Source organism: Camelina sativa, chromosome 20, assembly GCF_030686135.1.
Source record: "Camelina sativa cultivar CO46 ecotype springtype chromosome 20, ASM3068613v1".
Taxonomy (NCBI): Eukaryota; Viridiplantae; Streptophyta; class Magnoliopsida; order Brassicales; family Brassicaceae; genus Camelina; species Camelina sativa.
The window spans coordinates 32293532-32298790 of NC_141899.1; the positions used below are offsets into that span (position 1 = coordinate 32293532).

Sequence of the window (5259 nt, forward strand, 5' to 3'; positions counted from 1 at the left end):
ATCAAAATCTCGTTCCTGTTATTGACGAAATCAATCGGTTGCAACGCCCACGACAGGCTCGTCAACCCACTGATCATCCCGCACAAGTCACTATGGAACAACAGCATGAACCACATCAGGGACCGCGAAACATTGGTGCTGGGGATGCCCCGAACACTCATACTCAGCGTGCTGGAATCGTCCCTCCCGCAGTGCCGAACAACAACTTTGAGATCAAAAGTGGTCTGATCACCATGATCCAAGGAAACAAGTTTCACGGGTTGCCTATGGAGGATCCACTCGACCACTTGGACGAGTTCGACCGTCTTTGTGGTCTCACCAAGATCAACGGCGTGAGTGAGGACGGTTACAAGTTGCGCCTCTTCCCATTCTCCCTGGGAGACAAGGCTCATCAATGGGAGAAAAACCTTCCCAAGGGATCAATCACCACTTGGGATGGCTGCAAGAAGGCATTCCTGGCCAAGTTTTTCCCCAACTCTCGAACAGCACGTCTCAGGAATGAGATTTCCAGCTTCACTCAGAAGAGCTCAGAATCATTCTGTGAAGCATGGGAGCGTTTCAAGGGTTACCACAGCCAGTGCCCACACCATGGTTTCAGCAACGAGTCATTACTGAGTACTCTCTACCGTGGTGTCCTTCCCAAAATACGTATGCTGCTTGACACCGCTTCTAACGGTAACTTCCTGAACAAGGACGTTGATGAAGGTTGGCAACTGGTGGAGAATCTCGCTCAGTCCAACGGCAACTACAACGAGGATTATGACCGCACATTTCGCGGCGACGCTGGGTCTGAAGAGAAGTACAAGAAGGACCTCAAGAATGTAAATGAGAAGCTTGACCGTATCTTGCTGAGCCAGCAGAGGAGCGTCCACTTCGTCTCTGAGGACGAGCCTTTCCAAGTTCCAGATGGGGATGGTGAGCAGAGTGAAGAGATCAGCTATGTTCAGAATCAGGGTGGCTACAACAAAGGTTACAACCCCTACAAGACGAATCCCAATTTGTCTTACCGAAGTACCAATGTTGCTAATCCACAAGATCAGGTGTACCCTCCTCAACAACAACAGCAAGGGCAACAAAAACCTTTTGTGCCTTACAATCCGGGATTCGTTCCAAAACAACAGTTCCAGCAGGGTTACCAAGCTCCCTCGGGACCACCGCCAGGATTCCGCCCTCAACCAGTTCAGCCTACACCAACTCCAGATCAAGAACTGAAGCAGATGATGCAACAAATTCTTCAGGGTCAAGCTAGCGGTTCCATGGATACTGCGAAGAAGTTCGCTGACCTAAGTCAGAGGATGGAATGTTCCTACAATGATCTGAACGTCAAATTTGAAACTCTGAATTCGAAGATAAGGTACATGGAGGGCCAATCGGCTTCTACTTCTGCACCAAAGCCTGGCCAATTCCCAGGTAAAGCTGTTCAGAACCCCAAGGAGTTTGCCAATGCCATTACGCTGAGAAGTGGGAAAACATTGCCTCCCAGGCAAGGAGTTCCAGACGTCACTGAGGACAGTGCGGAATTAGATGGGGAGGATTTTGGTCAGGATGACACTCAGATGGAGAACCCCGTCGAGGCAGTCAAAGATCCAATCGAGCCAGTGAAGCAATCCGAGCCTGAAGCTGTTAAGGAGCCTGCTGTTCCTGAAGACAGACCTGCGAGGTTCATCCCTCCACCGTACAAGCCTCCTCTACCATTTCCAGTGAGGTTTAAGAAGCAGCTTACTGAGAAGTACAAAGCCTTGTTCGAAAAGCAAGTCAAGGAGATTGAGTTGAGAATGCCATTGCTAGATGCATTCGCACTTGTTCCTCACTACCAGAAAATTCCTCAAGGACTTAGTGATGGAGAGATCAAAAGAAGTTCAAGGCATGGTGGTACTAAGTCTTGAGTGCAGTGCAATCATCCAGAAGAAGGTTGTACCCAAGAAGCTCAAAGATCCTGGATCATTCACTCTTCCCTGCTCCATTGGGCCCATGTCTTTTGAGAGGTGCTTATGTGATCTTGGCGCTTCAGTGAATCTGATGCCATTCTCTGTGGCTAAGAGGTTGGGTTTCACAAGGTTTAAGGGATGCGACATCTCCCTCATCCTTGCAGATAGATCAGTGAGACTTCCACATGGTATCTTAGAGGACTTACCTGTCAGGATCAGAGACGTGGAAGTACCAACTGACTTCGTGGTTCTGGAGATGGATGAAGAACCTAAAGATCCTCTGATTTTAGGAAGACCGTTCCTAGCGACTGCTGGAGCCATCATTGATGTCAGAAATGGCAAGATTGATCTTAATCTGGGCGATGACTTCATCGTGAAGTTTGATATCAAGGATACTTTGAAGAAGCCAACAATAGGAGGACAAGTCTTCTATATTGAAGAGATGGATAAGTTGGCTGATGAGCTGTTGGAGGAACTAGCTGAGGAGGATCATCTCAAAACTGCTCTAACCAAGGATGGAGAAGAAGGGTTCCTGCATGGGGAGACCACTTGTTACAAGAATATGCTAGATTCCCACAGAGAAACGGATGGATCAGAGGAATTCGAGCAGCTACCTGACGCAAAGGAGGTACGTGCAGTTGAGACAGAGAGTTCAGAACGTGATATCTCCCACCTCGACCGCGATCATTCCAGACTCCCGTGCTGACGACTGGTCGGAACTGAATGCTCCGAAGGTAGAACTCAAAACTCTCCCTTCCGGACTCAGGTACGTTTTTCTGGGAACCAATTCTACTTATCCTGTCATAGTGAATGCTAGGTTGAGTGATGATGAATTGGGGTTGCTAGTAACTGAGCTAAAAAAGTTTAGAAAGGCCATAGGTTATTCTTTAGATGATATCAAAGGAATCTCACCTAGTCTTTGCACACATAGGATGAATCTTGAAAATGAGTCTTATGCTAGTATTGAACCCCAAAGAAGATTGAACCCTAATCTGAAAGAAGTAGTAAAGAAAGAAATCCTAAAACTGCTTGATGCTGGAGTTATCTATCCTATCTCTGATAGTACTTGGGTATCTCCAGTGCACTGTGTACCTAAGAAGGGAGGCATAACTGTGATCAAAAACGACAAAAATGAGTTAATCCCAACTAGAACCATCACAGGACATAGGATGTGTATAGATTATAGGAAGTTGAATGCTGTATCTAGGAAAGATCATTTTCCTTTGCCTTTCATTGATCAAATGTTGGAAAGACTATCTAGTCATCCCTATTATTGTTTCCTTGATGGGTATAGTGGATTCTTCCAAATCCCTATTCACCCAAATGATCAGGAAAAGACAACCTTTACTTGTCCCTATGGCACTTTTGCCTACAGACGCATGCCATTTGGTTTGTGCAATGCTCCCGCCACCTTTCAGAGGTGCATGACTTCAATTTTCTCGGATTTAATTGAGGAGTCAGTGGAAGTGTTTATGGACGACTTCTCTGTATACGGTTCCACTTTCTCCTCCTGTTTGTTAAATTTGTGCAGGGTATTGACGCGATGTGAGGAGACGAACCTGGTGCTGAACTGGGAGAAGTGCCATTTCATGGTTGAAGAAGGGATTGTTCTGGGACACAAAATTTCTGAGAAAGGGATTGAGGTTGACAAAGCTAAGATTGAGGTCATGGTTCAGCTTCAACCGCCTAAGACAGTGAAGGACATCAGGAGTTTTCTGGGACATGCTGGGTTTTACAGGAGATTCATCAAGGACTTCTCAAAAATTGCAAGACCTTTGACAAGGTTGCTGTGCAAGGAGGTTGAGTTCGAATTTGATGCAGCATGTTTGGAAGCCTTCAGCAAGATCAAGGAAGCCTTGGTTTCAGCACCCATAGTGCAAGCTCCTAATTGGGATCATCCTTTTGAGATCATGTGTGATGCTTCAGACTTCGCAGTTGGAGCAGTTCTGGGACAGCGAATTGACAAGAAGCTTCATGTCATCTACTACGCCAGTCGCACCTTGGACGAGGCCCAGGGAAGGTATGCTACCACGGAGAAGGAACTCCTAGCAGTTGTGTTTGCATTCGAGAAATTCAGGAGTTATCTTGTAGGTTCGAAGGTCATTGTGTATACCGATCATGCCGCTCTGAGACACATATACTCGAAGAAGGATACCAAACCGAGGCTGCTGAGATGGATCCTGCTTCTCCAAGAGTTTGACATGGAGATAGTAGACAAGAAAGGAATAGAAAATGGAGTTGCAGACCACTTGTCAAGGATGAGGATTGAAGATGCTGTTCCAATTGATGACTCAATGCCTGAGGAACAACTTCTCGTCGCCCAGGTTTGTGAGCGGATGCATGACACAGGGGTTGAGAACCTAAAAATCAGATGCATGGCGATCACTTCTGAGACTGCACCCTGGTATGCAGATGTTGTGAATTACAAGGTATGTGGAGAAGTTCCTGATGACATGGATCCATACAGGAAGAAAAAACTTTTTAGAGAGGTCAACCACTACTTCTGGGATGAACCCTATCTGTACAAGAGAGGTTCTGACGGTCTGTTCAGGAGGTGCATAGCAGAAGGGGAAGTGCAGGGAGTGCTTGAGCATTGTCATGGTTCCGTCTATGGAGGTCATTTCGCCACATTCAAGACAGCTCAGAAGGTTCTCCAAGCAGGTCTCTGGTGGCCAACCTTGTTCAAAGACGCTCACAACTTCATCACCAAGTGTGACGCTTGTCAGAGGATGGGCAACATCACAAGAAGGAATGAGATGCCCCAGAATCCGATCCTGGAAGTAGAAATATTTGATGTTTGGGGTATAGACTTCATGGGACCTTTCAACCCTCCATCTAATGGTAACGTCTACATTCTGGTAGCAGTTGATTACGTTTCCAAATGGGTTGAAGCCATTGCCAGTCCTACCAATGATCACAAGGTAGTTCTGAAGCTGTTCAAAAGTATAATCTTTCCAAGGTACGGGATACCCAGAGCAGTGATCAGCGATGGTGGTACTCATTTTGTCAACAAAGTGTTTGAGAGTATGCTGCGAAAATACGGGGTCAAGCACAAGGTGTCTACTGCATACCACCCTCAGACCAGCGGACAGGTAGAAGTCTCGATTAAGCAGATTAAAGGTATCTTGTCAAGGATTGTTGGGTTTTCAAAGAAAGATTGGTCTGTGAAGTTGGACGAGACTTTCTGGGCGTACAGAATAGCATTCAAGACGCCAATAGGCAGAACACCATTTCAGCTGGTTTATGGTAAAGCATGTCATCTCCCTGTAGAAGGTGAGTACAAGGCGCTTTGGGCTATTAAGTTGTTGAACTTGGACATTGACACAGCTCA

General features: G+C 46.4%; 1 non-coding gene across 1 annotated transcript; it reads right to left on the minus strand.

The window, feature by feature from the left end:
• Positions 1 to 488: 488 nt before the first annotated feature.
• Positions 489 to 595, minus strand: LOC147919738 (small nucleolar RNA R71). Its single transcript, XR_015594355.1, has one exon. It is a non-coding gene; the product is annotated as a small nucleolar RNA R71 (small nucleolar RNA).
• Positions 596 to 5259: the final 4664 nt, after the last annotated feature.